This window comes from Amphiura filiformis, chromosome 6, assembly GCF_039555335.1.
Source record: "Amphiura filiformis chromosome 6, Afil_fr2py, whole genome shotgun sequence".
NCBI lineage: Eukaryota > Metazoa > Echinodermata > Ophiuroidea > Amphilepidida > Amphiuridae > Amphiura > Amphiura filiformis.
In genome coordinates this window covers 46747017-46769555 of record NC_092633.1, presented here as the reverse complement: position 1 = coordinate 46769555, position 22539 = coordinate 46747017, and the positions used below count along the sequence as shown (strand labels likewise).

Sequence of the window (22539 nt, the reverse complement as noted above, 5' to 3'; positions counted from 1 at the left end):
TCAGTATAATTTGCATTAGTAAGTGTTAAAGGCTGGTATATGATGTGATATATTATATATAATAATATTGATTACTTTGTAAAATAATGATTAAAATTGATTTTGTTTTGTTTAATTATTGGTTAAATATAAACTATACATGTGTCCATGGTGACCTTAACATAATAATATGCGGATGTACTTATTATACTTAATAATTATATTGTTTCGGCTTTAAAAAATGTATTGAAAGTATATACTTATCCGTATAATTAAAATGCAAGTTATAATAATTATACTCTCCAAATGTACATCATTGAAAATCACTCTTAATAGTTCAGAGTGAAAATGTCACTCTTTAAGAGTGTAATTTACTTTGATATTTTTTCACACCAAATAAGAGTGAATGTCCTCTCCATTTAGAGTGAATTTTCATTCGAATATTCACTTCTATTGTTACTCTTAAAAAGTAATTTTCACCCTTTAAGGGGTACTACACCCTCGATAAATGTGTGTCTATTTTTGCATTATTCTCAAAAAATAATAACACAGTGTATCAAAAGTTATGTATATTATAATCTGTAGTCATATTATAATTACCCATAATGCCCTTTTAGTATACGATATACTCTTTAAGAAATTACTACACCCTGTAGTAAATTTGTGACTATTTTTCATTTTTCTCAAAAATAATAACAAACTAGTAACCAAAGATATATTATTGGGGCAAGAATCAATTACTACACTGGAATTTCAGTGACCCAAGACAAGCAGTTTGTTATTTATGATAAGAAAAGAGGTACCGCTAGAATGTACCTCATTTTCTATCAAATATACTGAACCGCTTGTCTTAAGTCACTGAAATTTCAGTGTAGTAATTGGATTCCTTGCCCCAATAATATATCTTTGTTACTAGTTTGTTATTATTTTTTGAGAAAAATGAAAAAATAGTCACAAATTTACCACAGGGGTCTAGTACCCCCTTAAAGAGTATATCGTATACTCAAAAGGGCATTATGGGTAATTATAATATGACTACAGATTACAAATCAGGAAGATTAAATTTCATGTAAAGCATGGACATTGTATATCGTGTCGCACATGGTAAATTTCAGCGATGCGATAGATTCTAAAAATATATTGTAAATCCAAAAGTATTGTGGAGATGCAAAATATATTCAAAAACTTTGCTAATGCACATCATGCAAATTGTAAATAATATATCACAGTTTCCTTATTTCAAAGCGAATGTAACAACAAATTCTAGCAATTTAGATTTCCGATGTTTTCAAACATCTGTTTCGAGATAGTTAAGTAAGAGCCTGTCACCGAGTGATCAAAACACTTCAATTTGGAATATCCCTACGCACTGAAGTATAGCACTTATATAGTCATATAGTTTTGCTTGCAAACAAAAAAGAGCTCTCCCGGGGGCTTTTCATGTTTATATGTCGCGCTAATGACCATCATTGTCACATCTCATTTTTTAGTTTGTCAATAAAATACACATAGTTGCCTGGAAATGTACTGCTGATGGTATGTACAGGATGTCAGAATAATTTGGCAATGTTCAATCATGTGTGTTATGCTCTGACTTATATCTACAAAAACACGTCGATACCTCACGTCAGTATTTTAAATATCTCTCAGAATTATACTGATTAAAACTTACATATAGGAAAAGAGTTTTGTGTGAAATTAGAATGAAATAGCTATGCATACTTGTAATCATTATCGCTCGATTATTACACACCTGTAGAAAACTCTAAATCACCTGCCTACTTGAAAACCATTAAACTGCCCTATTTTAGTGGTTTGTTTCAATGGTACAAATCTGCACAGAATAAGATTTATAGCTCAAAAGTAAGTAGAAATCTAAAAAACTGACAATTATTTTCCCAAATGTGTTGATAATGTTGCCGGTAAACAGATTGCCAGCGTAGCGTACCAGATTACCTGTCCAACTGACCCAAGTTATTAAGAAATTAAGACTTTTCAAAATGACCTGAAAATAAGCATGAGATACCACGCCTCTATTCGAATGACAGTCATAGTTTTGCTTGCAAACAAAAAATAGCTCTCCCGGGGGCTTTTCATGTTTATACATGTATGTCGTTCTAATGACCATCAATGTCACATCTCATTTTTTAGTTTGTCAATAAAATACACATAGTTGCCTGGAAATGTACTGCTGATGGTATGCACAGGATGTCAGAATAATTTGGCAATGTTCAATCATGTGTGCTATGCTCTGACTTATATCTACAAAAACACGTCGAGACCTCACGTCAGTATTTTAAATATCTCTCAGAACTATACTGATTAAAACTTACATATAGGAAAATAGTTTTGTGTGAAATTAGAATGAAATAGCTATGCATACTTGTAATCATTATCGCTCGATTATTACACACCTGTAGAAAACCCTAAATCACCTGCCTACTTGAAAACCATTAAACTGCCCTATTTTTGTGTTTTATTTCAATGGTACAAATCTGCACAGAATAAGATTTATAGCTCAAAAGTAACGAGAAATCTAAAAAAATGCTCATTATTTCTCCAAATGTATTGATTATATTGCCGGTAAACAGATTGCCAGCTTAGCGTACCAGATTACCTGTCCAAAATGACCCAAGCTATTAAGACATTTTAAAAGTCTTAAAAGACTTTTCAAAATGAGCATGAGATACCACGCGGCTATTCGAATGACAGTATACCAATTATATAGTCATAATAGTTTTGCTAGCAAACAAAAAAGAGCACCCGGGGGCTTTTCATGTTTATATGTCGCGCGAATGACCATCATTGTAACTAGAAATCTAAAAAACTGACAATTATTTCCCCAAATGTGTTGATAATGTTGCCGGTAAACAGATTGCCAGCGTAGCGTACCAGATTACCTGTCCAAATGACCCAAGTTATTAAGAAATTAAGACTTCTCAAAATGACCTGAAAATGAGCATGAGATACCACGCGGCTATTCGAATGACAGTTTGACAGATTACACTGACGGCTTCTGACCGGGTTAATGGCATGCATAGATCAAACCATCTCATATTTTTTCTGACGTATTTTCAAAGAAATCAAAAGGTAAAACGGTCAACTTATTGCGCCACGGTGCTTTATTTCAAAATTTAGCCTGAATGTTTCGTTATTTAATCTTCAGACTAATTTTCTGGACCCGGATGGTATTTATCTTGCAGAATTATATAAAGATAATTAAATTACATAATTTCATATGATCATGATGTATAGGGATAGCTGGTCGGGTAAGCAAATATGTCCTGAGGGTGTGATAGAGCTTGTATTTTAATCATAAATCTGTACTAACGTTTGAGCCCACATGACGAACGGACATTCGACACGTGATGGGTGTCACTAATTCTTGTCACGTCTTAGTTAGAGGATGCATTCATGAACCAGTCTAAATTGCCAGGTAAATAAGGTTTTGGTTGGAGCGTATCCGACATTTAATTGTTACCATATATTTTCCTATCCCCTAGAATAACCGGCATCCAAGGCCATTAAAGTCCATAACCAATCCATGCGTGGGTACAATGTGTGACCTGCTACAACGAAGTCACAAGTTGGTACTTTCGAGACATACTGGCTGACTGAGTTGATGTTCTTTGTTTGCCGCACACCTGTACAGGCCAGTAATGTCCTTCGTGAATGGGCTATTGTGCCCCCATTCACGAAAGAAATACAGTCATACTTCTGGCTTGAACATGTGCCTGTGAAAAAAAGAATACCAACGCAGTAGCCCGGGCGTTTCGAAACTAACAACTACCAACCGACTTTTCGTGGTGGCAGGTCACAATTATTGCATGATACACCTTTGCACCAATGAAAGTATCAAAGCCTGTACTCTTTATTGTGCTAGTTCACGTGTGATGCTATCACCAATATCAATGGTCTATTTTGTCATTTGAATATAAAATTACATGTAGTTGCCACGATAATTTTGCAACAATCATTATAATCATAGTATTTATTTAAACCAGGATCCCTGTTTAAACGCACTGACTCACCATCCCATCGTAAGAAGGTTTTGTACTATCCTCACAAATGTTATGGGTAGGCACCAGCAGAACCGCAGAGCCTGCCAAAACGTTTATTAAAAACGCTTTAATAACACTTAAAAGTGTCGGGTTATATACAAATCATGCATACGTTTTTAGAACGTTATTGCAAAATATTTCGTCAGGCATAGTAACCAAATTAGGGGAATAGATTTGACAAAATCACAAGACTGGGAATGTCGATTATTTTGATGGCTATGATTAATTTCAGATACGCTCCAAACATATGGACCTTTGGAACCCATTTAAAACAGGTGTCAATCTATAAATAGGGACAAATTTCAATAGTGCTCAGATTGTGATAAAATTGTATCATGAATCACAATGTAAAGTGGAGCAATTTGAGACCATTTATATCAAAATCGGAGCATGTTTCTAATTTTGACCCTTGTAGAGACCAAAACTTGACATTTGACTTTTTCGCCTGTAACTCGAAAAAAGTACATAACTATACTTTTCTTGAATCCGGAATACACCGGTGTCAGTTATAACACAATCTAAGACCTTTTATTTATGTGTATCTTAATGACATTCTAGTCAAAAATTGATCTCACTACGAGATATTAGGAAGCACACATATCCAATTTGGTGGCTTTGTCAACTGTGTCCCCATTTTGATAAAATTGGCCGTTACCCTGCCTTACCAAAAGGGAAGGGAATATCTTCAAGATGACCCACACGCTTCATTACTGTGACCAGCGCAATTCAATGGTTGAACGGAATGGGAATGAACGGATACATCAAACGCCAAGGAATACCGGCGAATTCGGGTTATATCATACTTATGTGTGCTCCATTGCTGTTTATTCCCATTCTATGACAAGTTTAATAGATATCGTACAACGTTTAACAAAATGGAAATAAAAAACTGTTAAAAATATTTGAATTTCTAGAAAACGTGTCAAAAGCAAGTACGATGACATATTCATACAGTATGTACTTTATATTTCAACAAATTACCACGTGCTTGTGGATTAAAATACACGATGGAAAATTGCATCATGCCTTGAGGGAGGCATTGACCGGGTAAATCGATTTCGCCGACTAATTTGCATTTTTCGTTAAAATTCAGGATATGGTTCTGGTAAGAGAACTGTCAGAATTGAGGATTATTATAATTTGTGGGTAATGCATGAGCACTGAACACTTTCTTTCTTTCTTTCTTTCTTTCTTTCTTTCTTTCTTTCTTTCTTTCTTTCTTTCTTTCTTTCTTTCTTTCTTTCTTTCTTTCTTTCTTTCTTTCTTTCTTTCTTTCTTTCTTTCTTTCTTTCTTTCTTTCTTTCTTTCTTTCTTTCTTTTCTTTCTTTCTATTAAGGGGTACTACACCCTGTGGTAAATTGTGACTATTTTTGCATTTTTCTCAAAAATAATAACACACTGGTAACAAAAGTTATGTATATTATTGGGGCCAGGAATCTAATTACTACACTGAAATTTCAGTGATTCAAGACAAGTGGTTCAGTATATATGACAGGAAATGAGGTACATCCTAGCGGTACCTTATTTCTTATCATAAATAACAAACCGCTTATCGTGGGACACTGAAATGCCAGTGTAGTAACTGGATTTCTTGCCCCTATAATATACATAACTTTTGTTACCAGTGTGTTTTTAGTTTTTGAGAAAAATGCAAAAATAGACTTTTATATAAATAAAATTAAATAAATTTATCGAGGGGTGTAGTACCCCCTTAAGTTATGATGAATTAAGGAATGCTCACCAATATTGCAGAGTTAAGGGCATAGTTTGGGTCACACCCAATAATTAATCAGAAAACATATCTAGAAGAATATCTTCAGAATATAAACACAGGCTTCACTGCAGAGTCTTGTGGTTTTCATTTTTAAACGATATGGATGAATTACCTTTCGAGTAACAACGATTCAATTTCATATGTTCAAGGTAAACTGAAGACCTGAGCGTCCACTTGGCCCATCAACATGTATACACTCAAGTTGCGTATAGTTTGGTAATGTCAATTTTCAGGGGCCAAAAACAAATCTTTCTCAACCTTTTATGATGTTTTCACCCTGGAACATGTATTAAAAATTATAAAACCCTAAAAGCTATACGTAACTTTAGTGTATACATGTTGAGGGGCCAAGTGGACTTACGGTCTTCTTGCGCTCAGGGCTTCAACTGGTCATCGCAAACGAACACCTGTGAATCCGGGCAAATAATTCGGAGGGCTCATTCTATTACATGTTTAATGGATAAAATGTTGAACAAAATTGAAATGTAAACCCGTGTTTAAAATAATTGAAATTGAGGAAAATCTGTCAAATACAAATTCGATGACGTATTTGACCTTTATGCACAGGGTGTCCCAAAAATACCATAATATTTGGAACCATTGCATGATCTTTCATCATATCAAGGATAATTGAAATATATATTTAAAAGGAACAAACTTGAAATATTATTTTGATACCAAGCTTGACATAATGTGCTTCCTCGTTAGAAAACGGTAACACGTCCATTTTAAAAACCACCTAAATTTGCAGACAATAATGCCCTTTTAAAACCAATGATATCAACTTCTAGATATCCAAGTCAAGAACGTTTGCTGGTGATGTTGACCTACTTTATATGATTAAAAACAGGGAAAATATGATACAACATCCAATGGGGGAGTAACACAAAATATATAAACAGAGTTAAAACCCCGACGTTTCGAAAAGACAAAACTTTTCTTTTTCAAGGAGTAAAAAGGAGACCTGCTCTCAATATAGTGGAGACTTTATATGTGATGCGATCAAGCAAAATCAGTCAGAACTCGCAAATATTGATTTTGAGATATAGCCGAATAAAGGAAATATTTCCTTTTGTTTCTTTTTGTTTTGGAAACTCTTTAATTGCTCATATCTTTGGAACTGGTTGTTCAATTTCAATGGGGTTTTCTGCAAAATCCAGCTTTGTAAATGTTTTTTACTATCCTGTAAGAAACTGAAAATTTATTATTGCCGAGTTCCGACTGATTTTGCTTGATCGCATCACATATGGTCAAGTTAGGTATCAAAACAATTTTACAAAATTTCTGTTTGTAAAAATCCATTCATATTGCACATAAGATACTTTGTGCAAGAGATGTAGTATTTTAATATGGTAAATGAACTTTTTGGACATTCTGCACATTATATGTATTGAACAATTCCTTATAAAAAGTGACGAGTAAGTCAAAGATTGCTCTAAGGTCATTGATCGTATAGCTAATAAGAGCACTAGGTGCCTCAAAGAAGCCATTTGGATCAGCAGAAAAGGACATGACACTCTAAACAAGGATGATGGACCTACGTACTAAAGAATAATTTTGACCAACTCATCACGCCCTCTGCGGCCATTCCTGTTACCCATAAAAGGAAACAGTCTGATGTGATGATTTGCCTGTCTCATTTTAACTCGTACTTCTGTAAGGGTTAAACTAGTTGTGGTTTAAAGCTTATAATCAGTTTTTGAGTTCATGGCTTAAACAAATATTCCTTAATCCTTTAAACAGTAGTCAAATTTGAAGCTTTTAAACTTGTGTTGGGGAAGGAAGCATATAAGTATTTTAAGCAACGCGGAGTTAAAAAAAAGTTTTAAATTGTTAACATTTTCTTTCATGGGCGAATTCGAGTGTAGCAAACTGTTCCTCTAGAGGAGTATCAAACGTGTTTTTTTCAGCACATATTATTTCTTGACATCTTATTTCCCTGAATCATATTTTTCGATATCGTTTTATAGAATTGTTATTCTTTTATGTTTTTGCTCTTGGAGGGTCTTTTCAGCATAACACTTCAACGAGTCGTGGAATGTATAACCAACATGACTCAAAGATTACTTTCTGTGTTGTATTTCACCCCTACTCTATCTATGTTGATAACATTTACAGCTTTGTGCAGCAGACGATGGTAAGATGAAGATTTTCATGAATATGCTGATGAAAAAAATCAAACATATTGCATTTCCCTTGAGAATCCATGTAATCCTAAAATGGACAAAGAAATACTTCATCGCTGTGGTATTCAATTTGGTATTTTAGGAGCGCGAGGTTGCATAATCTTTTATAGAAATCGCGCGCAATCTAATCTGTACGGATTGCATGTATTTACTATTCCAGTCGTGTGATAAATAAATCTGTGGATTTCCAGTTTTTAGTATTCATGGTCTTTCTTTCTATGTTTACATGTTTCTCTAGGGAAACGCGGTGTCAAATGAAGACAAAAACTTGTTTTCCCTAGTGTCGTACTAATCATGTCTTAGTAGTAGTACCATCAGTCACGAAGAGTTGAACAACTCTATTAAAGCTACTAGCGAGTACGGAAGAAATCCCGCAGCAAATATGCATATTACATAAATATGTAAATATAATTATGTACATTTCAGATACGATACATACTCTATGGTTAGGGAGCAATAGGCTAAAGGGCCCATCAACCCGAACCCGGACGGTGAGGGGTTATAGGCCCGTAGCCAGTACCGAGTAGTTTGACCTATTTCCCGACATAGTATTTCCTGTATTACACTCTTACATATTTATGAATGGTGCCAATCATATTATCTTAAATTTCCATGCAGTTTAATTTAGTTTATTCTTTCTCTTAAATCAGATCTTCTCTGGTTAAATCCACACTACACATGTTTCTGTTTTACCAGTGCAATAAGCAATGAGCTGGTATTATAGTTTCAGTTGGGTGAACGATTATAAAGCAAACGCAAGGTAACAATACTGTCTGCTTATTGTTAACCAGCATTCTTGAAAATGAGAAGCATAATGGTTGCAGACTTACACGGTTTGGAAATAATTTCTTCATATTTTTATCTGTCGTTTACATATCCTTGTAAAACACAAAAGTGCGACCCTCTCCAAACACTTAAATTAGCTAAAAATTGTGACCGTACAGCACGAATGAGCCGTAAATGTCCTCAATTGTATTCTGAGTTACAGTGTAAAATGGGCATGAAGGTCGTATTCATAGGTACCTCAATTTGGTGCTACGTGTACCTCATTTAATGAGATACACGTAGCACCAAATTGAAATACCTATGAATATGACCTTCATGCCCATTTTACACTGTAACTCAGAATACAATTGAGGACATTTACGGCTCATTCGTGCTGTACGGTCACAATTTAGGACATGTTACAAAACTATATTTTCTAGAATTTCAGAGAATACTTTAAATATTGGCCGGTTATTTTTCACACAGTGACGTTAACTAGGCAAATGTCCTATTACCTAAAACATACACTAAAACACAAAAGTGCGAATATTTCCAAACACCTAAATTAGCTAAAAATTTAGGACATGTTACAAAACTATATTTTCTAGAATTTCAGAGAAAACTTTAAATATTGGCCGGTTATTTTTCACACAGTGACGGTAACTAGGCAATTGCCTATACCGCTAACATACACTATTTGTAGAGGTCATGCGTCAATGGTGAGAGCACTGTGTATTGTGTATAGGAAAACGGACAGTAACTGCAGTATGTCCAATGAACATGATTAAGCCGAAATAAAAAGTTTAATTAAAAGATTTCGCAGTGAAAATATTAAGTTCAATAGGGGTCTAACGTGCAATTTAATTCTGGCGCCAAACTGTGACGGCGGAATTGAGGCTGTAGGGAAATAGTATACAAATATTAACCGGCTAATAGTCTAGTTTTCGTAGATCAGCTGGTGGTAGCTGAATCTATTTTTGTTGTGTCGTACGTGATTGACCAATCACTAATAGCTCATGAATATGTAAGATTACATTATGTAATAAGATAAAATACCAAATGAGCAAAAAGGTGTGAATAATTGTGTTCAACGTTTTTATACTTGATATAACAAACTGTTTGACTGCAAGAACCTTAATAATTCTTCCAACAGTGAATCTTCGCATCTTCCCTATTTTCGGCAAGTTGGTCACACATAACAATATTTCACTCGTCAGAGAACATAATATGTAAGGAAATATCTTCAAAGATGAACCACATGCTTCACTACTGTGTCCTGTATAATTCATTGGTTAACCGTATGGGGTGAATTGATACTTCAATTGCCTGATACGAGCGCATGAGTGTCAAGAGGAGGATGGAAGTCCATAAAGGCAATGTTTGGACTCAGGTAATATCTTCAGATACCAACCACAGGCTTCACTCTTGAGTCCTGCAGATTTCAATGGTTAAACCGATATGGATGAATTGATACTTCAATCGCCAGCGTTGGGCGACTGCATATTTGACAATGAAGGCGGTCGTACTTTTTCTCAAGGTCAATTGCTCATCGCAAATGAACGACCTGTGAGTCCCAGTTAATGATTCGGAGGGCTCCATTACAGTTTACACCCATTCGATGACAAGCTTATGGATAAAAATATTTAACAAAAGTGTAGAAATGAAAAGCAATGATCAAAATTATTGAAATTTAGACAAAAACGTGTCATCAGCAAGTATGATGACGTATTCAACCAGCGTGTACTTCATATTTGAACAAATTATCACGTGCCTGTGGATTAAAAATACACGATGAAGAATTGAATTATACCTTGGGGGAGACATTGACCGGGCAAATCAATTTGGTCGACTAATTTGCATTTTTCGTTATTCATGATACGGTTGTGGTTAAACTCTGTCCGAGTTGAAGATTATTATAATTTTTGAGTGATGTTATGCAAGCAGAGAAACTGATCTTTTTAGAATATTTGTTTCCACAATCACATTCCCCTTTTTTTTTATCATGGTGGATGATAAATGATAGCGAACCATGTCTTCCCAAGGGGGTACTACACCCCTGGCCAATTTTGTGCCTATTTTTGCATTTTTCTCAAAATTATAGCTCATTGTGACAAGTAAGATATATATATTATAGGGGCAAGGACTACAACTACTGCACTGAAAATTCAGCCACTCAAGGCAAGCAGTTATTGATTTATTGATCAAATATTGGTTTTCCTCATTTTTGACTGTAACTCCACAACTGTTGTCTGTGCTGAAATAAAATTTCCAGTGCAGTAGTTGTAGTCCTTGCCCCTATAATATGCATATCTTAATTGTCACCAATGCGCTATAATTTTTGAGAAAAATGCAAAAAATTGGCACAACATTGGGCAAGGGTGTAGTACCCCCTTAAGCGATACTCATAATACTGGAAATATATAGTCTAGAGTCAAAGTTAAGGCGTTTGTTGATAGCCGCACATTCTTTCCCGAGGCAAAGTTTTATTTCAATATCTTTGATTTCGTTCCCGGAAATGAAAATAAAAACGTGTTCAGTAACGGGTTAACTTGTTGTCAACTTCAGATGATCAGCGGTTAATATTAACTTCGCTAAATCATTAGCGACCTTCTCCTCTAGATGATTATCAAACGTGTTGTTTTATGAACAAACATGTCTTGACATATTATTTCCTTTGGTCATATTTTTTCGTTATAATTTATAGAATTATTATTCTCTTATGTATTTGCTCTTGGAGTGTCATGCCATCATAACCGCTTCAACGAATCGTGGAATGTATACCAGCATAACATAACTCTAAGATTACTTTTTGTGTTGCATTTTACCCTTACTCTATGTTGATAGCATTTCCAGCTTTGTGATGCTAGCTACATACGACGTTAATGATCTGCATGCTATCCATGCACTTCAACGGAAAAAGGTCAAGTTTTGAAATATTTTCTCAAAATATCAAGAGCTATCTTAAGAACTACTGAACCAATACTTGGTTTGTTTGTACTCATTTTAATGCATTTTTCATACTGATTCCAAATATGGTCATAAAAATTTACATTTATGAAATTTTTGAATTTCGATTTTTTTTGTCGTCTGCATTCGACACCCGCGTGAAGAGATCAAGATTGTCATGAATATGGTGATGAAAAATCAAAAAAATCAAACATATTGTATTTTGTCTTGAGAATCCATAATCCTAAAATGGACAAAGAAATACTTCATCGCTGTGGTATTCAATTTGGTATTTCAAGAGCGAGAGGTTCCATAATCTTTTTCAGAAATCACGCGGAATCTAATCTGTACGGATTGCATGTGTTTCCTATTGTAGTTGTGTGAAAAATAAATCTGTGGATTTCCAGTTTTTAGTATTCATGATCTCACTCACTCTCTATGTTTACACGTTTCTCTAGGGGAAAGAGGTGTCAACCGTAAAAGACGTTTCCCTGGTGTTGTACTAACCATGTCTTAGTACTAAGTTGTCTGTTAAAGCAACTATTGATTCGAAATAAAATGCATATTACCCAAAAATTAAACAATATTGAATATGTTCACCCGTTATCACACTTGGTATTACAAAATATTTGACTGCAATGATTCTTCCGACAGTGAATCCCCGAAGAGAATCTTTCCTGGCTTGCTCACTGCTTTTGGTAATTTGGTCACACCTTACAATATGTCACTCATCTGACGTGTCATGTCAAAACCAGACACTTTTGGGCAGGTTATCAATTTTGAGATTTTTACATATCTTAAATATAGAGATATTTTGCTCCACAACGCCGTTTTCCCCAATGAAATCGGAGAGAGTTGTTGAGAGTAGGAATTACCTTGAAAAAAATAAAAAAAAATACAAGATGCCAGTTATATTCCGGTCTGAAACTATCAGACAATATTTTAAACATTAATAACATCACAAATTCGCAACAAACCCAAGTTGTGAAAAAAGCACCCACGGGCAGATTTTTGGCTATTTCTCCATTTACGATCCTGTCCAAAAGTGTCTGCTTTTGACATGACACGTCACATATAAGGTAATATCTTCAGAGTCCTGTGGATTATAATGCTTAAACCAATATGGATGAATTGATACTTCATTTGCCAGCGATGGGCGAATCGGAAGTCGAAGTAAAAAGAAAATGAAGTCGATCGTACTTTTCTAGAAACAGCGATTTATTTCATTTGTTCTGATCGCAAACTGACGACCTTTGAATCCGGATAAATAGTCGGTGTGCTCCATTTCTATTTATCATAAGTTTATTGATAAAATGTATAGAAATAAAAACCAGTGAACAAAATAATTAAAACTGGGACAAAACGTGTTAATAGCAAGTATGATGCCGTATTCGACCAGGACGTATTTCATATTTTAACAAATTGTTACATGTCTGTGGATTAAAAATACACGATGAAGAATTTTATTATACCTGGAGACATTGACCGGGTAATAAGATTTCACGACTAATTTGCATTTTTCGTTTAAATTCATGATAAAATTCTGGTAAAAGTGCTGTTGGAATTGAAGGTTATTATAATTTTGTGAGCGACGTTATGTGGAACAGAGAAAAAAGATAGTGAACCACTTCTTCTGAAGGCATAATACTGATAAATAGATAGTACAGACTTAAGCCGTTTGTTCACAGTTACATTCTTTCCCGGGGCAAATGTATCACTTTAATATATTTGATTTCGTTTCCGGAAATGAAAATCAAAATGTGTTCAGTAATGTCATTTTCCTCTCGAGGACTATCATACATGTTCTTTTCGACACACGGTTTCGGGACATCTTATTTCCTTGAATCACATTTTTGATATCATTTATAAAATTTGTATTCTTTTTTTACTCCTGGAAGGTCTTGTCAATATAACCACTGTATATCCAACAACGCTCTATTAGAATATTATTTGTGTTGCATTTGGGTCTTTTACTCTCTATAAAATTTTGTGATGCTAGCTACAGCCGATGAAGATGAAGATTAGTATGAATATGGTGATGAACAAAAATCACAAATATTGCATTTCAACAGAGAATCCATAATCTTAGGAGGGACAAAGACATTTTTGAGTGCCGTGGTATTCAGTGTGGTATTTCAGGTACGGGAGATTATAGAATCTTTCTCAGAAATAACGCACCGTCTAATCTGTACGGATTGCATGTTTTTACTATTCAAGCTGTGTGAAAGTCAATATCTAGACGTCCAGGTTTAGTATTCATGGTCTTTCATTCCTCCCTATATTTACATGTTTCTCTTGGGGAAAGCAGGGACAAACGTAAAACACGTTTCCCCTGGTGTCTAACTACACTATGGTCCACAATGGCATCATCCCAATGGCAAAGTTCTATAACCTCAATTAAACACTGGTAGTGCAAAATCTGACCTCAAATTGCAGAGTATGAGATTTTGTACCAACATTTTCTACGGTCATTCAAGGAATGTATAAATATATTGGGGTTAAAGAACTGTGCCCTGATAGATGAACATGTTATGGATCATAGTGCTAGTTAACCATGTCTCACTGCCATCAGGCACCAAGAGTAGAAAAACTCTCAATGAAGATAAATAGGAATTAAGCTAAAGACTTATAAAACGCGTAATTAGTTCTCCATCTTCATCCGTTATGAGGACATATCTTTATTTTAGCCTTTGTTAACAAACTTAGTGTAAACACTATTTTTCAGTTTGGCACAGGACTTTAACAGATTTTTAGTCGAGAGCCAAGACCTCAAAGTACATTGATATTAAAATCCATTTTTACGGTGTCATGATTATCAAACGCAATTGAGCTTGAAAGCCAGTGTATTGTTGCAAATTATCTGTTGTCGGTTTTGGAAAAAGATCTATTTCAAATTTATATTAAAATCAAAGTCTTAACATCGCTGTAAATTTTCCCAAGAAATTGTATTTTTTTTAGAATTTTTTTCCTAAAATAAAAGTGGTTTGGGGATGCCATGCTTCCATCATCCTCATGCATTCTGATGTTGATATTATAGAAAGTTAAATCCTATTTTTATCTAATATTGAATACCTCGTCAACATTCTCTCACATGTACCCTAAACATATGATTGTTTTTGTTGGAAACATAAACTTGTCGAAATTACAAAACGAACAAATATATAATAAACAAAAAACGCACCAAGGATTTCTTTTGTATTGATCGGGAGATTTGATTATATAATATGCAAAGCCCGTATTTGATCTGTGCGTCACTATAGCTTTCAATGAAACTACTAAAATATAAATTTTGCATCTCCAAATGTTGCAACATTATTTGCTACAAGCGATTCGCTACAGCTTGTTTATGCCGTCCACGTATTATTGTTCATAGCGATGTGAAATTGCCAAAGAGCCTCGTGTGTATGATGGTACTAACATTGACAGGATTAGGTTTTCGTACGAGGACGCAGTAGGTGAATTACGTCATATCGCCGTAAACCAATCAGTACTTTTGAATAACACCAAATTAACGTCTCGCTTTCACGTACTGCGTCTACGGAAAACTAATCCTTCAAGTGTGCTGCAAGTATTCTGCACATCGTTGGTCATTCAGCGATGAAAGTATCAATGTATGTAGCTAAATGAACGACTGATGCAAATTTTGATGTATTTCAAAACTCATGAATATTAAATTAAGAGGGTCTAAGCTTCTGATCCCAGCAAACTATCTATCGAAGAAGAAAGGGAATAATACTTGATATAGATTTTGCTATATAAGATTGAACGCTCAGAATACTAAATCTATCTTGCTGTGGACAATTTATATCAGCAGTTTAAATTTGTACCAAATATTATCTTAATTACTATAATTATCTTAACTACTTTGGAAATGAGACGGTAGAGATAATACTGGTGAGAAATACCATTTATACAATACATTGTAGCTAAGCGTCGCGTAGACGTAGCGTAACTTCGCGTTAACAGCGCAACTACGTAACGCAATGAGTTGTTGCGCATATTTGCCCCACTGATTCCAAAAAGAATTTATTTTTCCCTTTTAAATTGCGAACACGATTGAAATAGTGAAATACAATCTATAAAAATATGCAGTTGGGGTTTTTAAATCTGGATTTTCTTTGTATTATAAAAACATTTCATAGTACATAGAAATAAAAAAAAAAAGCTCAATATCTCGAAAGAAACAACGTCTAGAGTGCACAGCCACGTTAAAACGACAATATCTAATATCAGTATTGAGTTGATTTTACTCAATTCTACAGGGATATGAGAGAAACCTATTCAGCATATTGTTGATCACATATTTTTAGAAATCAAATCCGGGTATCCATTTATTCCAGATTTGACAAGATCATGTGTATATCCAAGATACTATGCATCTTTAAAAGGAAAAGGATTGACGACAATCTTGTCATCCACGCCCAAGGGAGTTTCTAGATATCCGTGTACAAAATTTATCACCATTAACCACAACGAAGATGTGTCAAGCCCATAGGTAGTCAAACAAGTAGGACTCATTTTCCCTTGTCTTGTCTTGAATGCTCCGCGTGCTAGCCAGAGGCTTCAACATAAAAAGTCCAAGTTTTGAGTTTTTTCTCTCAAAATATCACGAGCTATCTCAAGAACCACAGGGCCAAACCTAGGCTTGTTTGTACTCATTTTAATACATTTGTCATGCTGATTCCAAATATGGTCATGAAAATTTACAATTATTAAATTTGTGATTTAAAAAAACAAAAACATTTTAAACTTGTCGTCTGCAGTCGACACCCGCGAGGAGAGAGTTAAGGTCCGTATAAAGCAAAAGATAGAGAATCGGGTAGGTAAGAACGTCCATTCTGTCGTGTGTGGTTCTTGGCGTCATTAATTTATGATTTTGATTTATAAACTTAAGACCCTCGATCTACAAGGAGGAAAAAGTAACATTGAGTGCATTTTTAAAAACACGGCGAAAACATATTTCTCGCATTTTTTCGTAATCAAAATGGATGCATTATTATTTCTTGCATTACCAAGACTTCCTTAAAATTATCTTTATTTTAAAATACTATTGAATAAATAGTATTTTCTCAAAACATCTAAATTAGCTCACCTTTAGGTAACTTTCTGTCTGTAATTCACTAGACTATTTAGTAAATTTGGTTTTAATGTGGAGGTCACGGCAAGAAGTGTGCATATCCATGTGTGTGGATGTGACCTCTCAATTTGTACCCGTCAGTATTTTTACCACGTGCTTTACAAAATTCATTATTCTTGATTTTGTGACTTGTATTAGCCCATTCTAGATATAAGGTCCTCAATTATTTGTTTGATTTTGGGAAAATGTAGTTGCTTTGTGTTGGACTAGCAAATCTCTACCTTAGAGTTAAGTAGTTCTAACTATAATAACGGCCTTATATCACAATTCATGGTTACTTGGTAATAAGAACATCCGATACATATCTGCAAACAAGAATGATTGTAATATTTTATTGTGTAAAATGTCCTAACAGTCTAAGCAAACCCCACTTTTTTTATAGGACAAAAGAAATAGCGACAGGAAATCAAAAATGCTTGACATAACACTAGGATCCACAACATGTTCATCTATCAGGGCACAGTTCTTTAACTCCAATACATTTGCACATTCATTGCATGACCGTGGAAAATTTAGGTACAAAAACTCATACTCTGCAACTTGAGGTCAAATTTGGCACTATGATTGTTCAATTGAGGTTATTGAACTATGCCATTGGGATGATGCCATTGTACTCCCTAGTGTAAATGAGCTAAATCTGAGGTAATGACCAACAAATTGGGAGATGCAACAGGAGCAATTAACACTCAGAAAAGCTATCACAATGTCACGTGCTCGCAGAGTACCAATTAAAAGAAACGTGACCTGGTGAAATCTGCTAGAATTACGCGGAAAATCCCCGCGTTGCAAAAACTACGAATAAAAGCGAATAGAAATTTAAAACTAGGGCGCTGACAACCAATCGATGATAGATGGCTATTGAAAAAAGTGTTGAAATATCGTGATTTTATGCCATGTTTCATCTTAATTATTCTAAATTTAAAATAAAGTAGGTTGGATTATTATGATGATTATGTTCCACACGTTGTGTAAAACGGGTTAATCGCATGGTCTTGACATTATGGCAAAAAATGGTTTACCATCATTCTAATTAATTGATGGGGCTTTGTTACCGTGGAATTATCGTTGCATAATGACCATTTAGACGCTGCTGCAAATATCACTTAGCTGAAACACTACATGGGATGATGAACTCCGCTTTGTCTCCTTCGTCAACCTAAATCAGAGGTTATTGACTGTTTGCAACTTTGGTCTACAAACCAAAGTAGCTTCTTAAATAGGTAATATGAGAACGAGGGATCTATGTTTTCAGAAAAGTGTGTGAAATTAAGCAAATATATAATGTGTTATTTCATCTTAATTATTCCACTTTGAAATGAATTGGTAGGGTTATCACCGGGGGTTATCATCCCTGCTCCACAGTTGATTAAATTGTGCAAAACGGGTTAATTAAATGCTATACTGGTAAACTTGTGACAAGTCAAGTGTTACCGTTATTGTAATTGGTGGGATCTCGTTTCCGAGTTAATTATGCAGCATATGACCATTCAGACGCTCATTTTACTCAAGCACTTTTTTCAGAAGAAAAAGCATTTTGGTGTGCTCACACACATACAGGCTAACAGAAAGATCATCAAACCTCTGTTAACCATAATCAATAATTGAATCAATAATTCGTACAAACGTGGTTAGCTGCATGCTATATTCGTGAACTTGTGACAAGACTAGTGTGACCATTATTGTAATTAATTGGTGGGCTTTTGTTTCCGCGGTATTATTGTTTCCTATAATGACCATTCAGACGCTGCAAATATCACTTAACTAAAACACTACATGGGAAGATAAAATACACTCTGTCTCCTTTGTCAACGTAATTCAGAGGTTATTGACTATTTGTGACCCGGCAGCACAAATGAGCCGTAAATTCCCTAAATTGTATTCTGAGTTACGGTGTAAAATGTGTACGAAGGTCATATTCATCGGTAACTTAAGGGCTGGGGTATGAACGTTTGGACAGTATTTATTTTGGGACATCAGAGCACATCAGACATATCGAATTGCATTCTGAATACGAAGAATGTCATTCTGATATCAAATAATTTTGATTTTTGAAATTCGCAATTTAATACACATTTTATGGCAAATCATTAAAATTGATATTTTTGATATTTAACAGTACTTGAAGTAAACTTTATAAATCTGATGATTTATACTTAAAGTGTATGTAGGTGGGATGAAAAGCCGACGATCAATTGAAAATTTTGACCTTTCGTATTGAAGATATGGATTTTTTTCCCAAAACACCAAAAAAAAATTAGGTCTTTTTGGAAAAAAATCCATATCTTCAATATGAAAGGTCAAAATTTTCAATTGACCGTCGGCTTTTCCTCCTGCTACATACACTTTAAGAATATATCATTAGATTTATATAATTTACTTCGAGGACTGTTATATATCAAAATTTGAAAAATATCAAATTTTTATAATTTGTCATAAAATTTGTATTATATTGTGATTTTCAAAAAATGAAAATTATTTGATATCAGAAAGACATGCTTCGTATTCAGAATGCAATTCGATAGGTCTGAGGTGCTCTCATGTCCCACAAAAAATACTGTCGAAACGCAATAAACGCTCATTTTAGATCCCTTAAGCTGGCCCGACATCCGTCTCATTTCGATAGTCAAAAACTAATCAATAATCCTATTGTTGAAGTGGATAATAAGCTTCTACCTTAGATGGCTATAGAACTTTAAATAGCTCTGGTCTTTGTTTGCTTATATTGCTAAATCCTGTTCAAGTGGTGGGTTACCAGGCATTGTATTTTGTACAGGTATGCATAACCAACAATTAACAATGAGAGAACTTTCTTAAAGCTCGTTGACTTGGGGATGATTTGAAATGACCGCCAATTATGACTGTTTGATATTTATAATCAACAATGTGGAAAAAGAGACACATGTAAAAACGTAAAAAGCTATAATTTTGTTGAAGGAGCAAAGTTTAACAAACCATAACCCCGCTTCTGGATATCGTTTGAAGTCAAATGATATACCATTTTTAAGTTTATGATGTTTATTTTTTAAACACGAAATAAAACAAAATTGACCGGGGGAGGAATTTACGGCTCATTCGCCGTGGATGGTCACATTTGCAACTTTGGTCTACAAACCAAAGCACATTCTCACATAGGTAATTGGAAGATGTGGGACCCAGAAAAAGCATAACATAATAATACTCCAAATATGCGATGTAGAATATGTGTTCAACTAGTATTCTTCATTAAATATATTTTAATTGATTTTTATATTCTTTGTTAATGTTTGTTAATAGAAAATCAATACGGAATGTCGAATGTCTGGTGGAAAAACATTATCGATTTTATGGCATCAAATATCTGGGAATAGATTGAATATCCAGGATATGTTGCATCAAATAATTATTTTTGTCGAATAAAAAAAGCGGGACTTCACAATAATTTTACATAATTGGAAGAGCTCGGTTGCAAAGCCCCACCACGGGCTGAAATTAAGTTATTGGCATGACATTATAGTGTGGGTAAAAATAACCATTTTGGTGGGTGATTGACCTTCATACCACTTTCCCTTCCGGAGATATCGTATATTTCCCGTTTGGGAAATCATAAGGAATTTCCAGAAATATGAACTTAAAATGAATATAAATTAGTTTTGTTTTAATTTTTGTATGTATAATAGCAGCCTTGAATGTTCTATTGAACTATTGAAACTAAAAGGAACTGTTTTTGGGTCAGTTTGTTTGAAACAATCAATTTAATTAACAAAAAGTTATAGCTTCGGGAAAAATGGACATTTTGACGAATTTAATTAAAAAATCAAAATTAAAAAAGTAAAATAATAAGATATTTAAATTTTCCTTTTTGAATTTGAAACCATTGTCAAGTTACATAAAGTAGTGCAAAAATGGGCTCAAATTTAGATTGGAAAGATGATTTCTAGAAAAAGGCTAAACTTATTTAGTTGCTAAAGGTTTTACATTCAAGCAACAAAAGGCACGATATAAAATAAATAATAAAATAAATAGAAAGGCTTGAAAATTGTACCAAACCTATTATTTTAGTTTCTATTCATCAACAATTTATCCAAAACCAAAATGAATCAAATCGAACAAGTAAAAATAATTGCACAATTAAAAAAACGTTTTTCTCAAGAAGTCAAAAAGTGGATGTAAGGGCTTTTTGCAACTAAGCTCTTCAATTATTAAAGTACCAAATGAAAATGAATATTATCATTTATTTCTACCGCTAAATGAAAGTACATTACAAGTGGTATGTTGTATTGCATTGCAGGTGATTGTAAAATGTACATCATAAATAAAATAAGTGTATAGGATAGTCTGCTTAACCTGTCCGGCCTGAAAGTATTTTTTATGTGTAACTTTGGTTTTGATGTATCGGTGCTCGGGCGCTGTCATGTGTCTTGTAATCGACCAGCTGACCCGTTCCCAAAATAACTGTACCGGGACGTGTGTGCGCGCGATTGTAACTACCCAGCAAACACAAAAAAAAAACATTTTAAAAACATTTTAAACAAGTTATATTTTGGGTTTTGGTTTAGTTAAAAACGTTTTGTATAAAAACACACTGCAACAATATTTTTAAAATGTTTAAAAAATATCATTGTAAAGTAGTTTGTGCAAACATTCTTTGCCAACTATTTTGTCAACACTTAAATAACATTATGTTCAAATATTTGCAGTAGGTTATCAAAAAATGCTTTTTAATTTTATGAAAACGTTTTATACCCTTTTTATACCCTTTATATAGCCCGACATTTAAACATTTTCTGACAACCTTTTATAACCTTTTGCGAATGATGTCGAAAACGTTTTGTGTTTGCTGGGTATGCTGAAATTGCTAAACGGAAGATAAACATAACAATTTGGTCAAATTTGTCCTGTTATTTTGGCGGTCATTACGTACTCCCCATAGCAGAAAAATACAGAACTAATTTTTGGGATTAAAAATATTATCCTGTTTTGCCAAATGAAACATAGCTAAATCCCAATCCTTTAATTAGTCCTAACTAGCAATAAAAGTAAAATTTTAATATTTGGCGATAAGTGCCCAAACCATGCGTTTTTAGGGTGTTTTTCAGGGTTTTTTTTTGTATGCTGTGACAATCAAGCCCAAAGATTTGTACTAAGACTAATTTTAGTTTATGCATTCTAGTTTTTGGAAAAGACATGTTTCTTTCTTATAACCAACCATTTAATTAAAGTAACACAAAAAAGTGAAAATTAGAGCATTTTCGGCATATACTCTAGATTTTGAATGCTTAGACTTGTTCCAAGTCTTTGATTTTTGTGACTCGATTCTTAGAAAACATGCCGAAAATGCATGTTTTAACTCTTTTTTCAAGAAATTAGTAAAATTGTGAACTTTTTCTTTTATCTCCAGTTAGGACTAAATGAATGATTAGGATTGAGCTATGTTTCATTTAACAGAACTTGATCATATTTTTTTTAATTCCCAAAAATTAACTTAACTTAACTTAACTTAACAAAAATGACATAAGAAAATATAATCATAAACAATACCTGAAACCGACAAGAAGCATATTTAGCAAAAATACACTTTGAATTGGAACATTATATGAAATCAAAAAGCATAATGGAAAAGTAACTTAAAGAGGAACAAGCACATCTGGAATAATGAACTACATAATTGAGTTATGTGGCCCAGGGCATGTCAGTCCAGACACCACCTAAGTC

At 34.0% G+C, this 22539-nt stretch overlaps 1 protein-coding gene across 1 annotated transcript in view; it reads left to right on the top strand.

Moving 5' to 3' along the window:
• LOC140155500 (glutamate receptor ionotropic, kainate 2-like) overlaps window positions 1-22539 on the top strand; it is a 216589-nt gene that overhangs the window by 1595 nt on the left and 192455 nt on the right. The gene's annotated exons all lie outside the window — the stretch shown is intronic.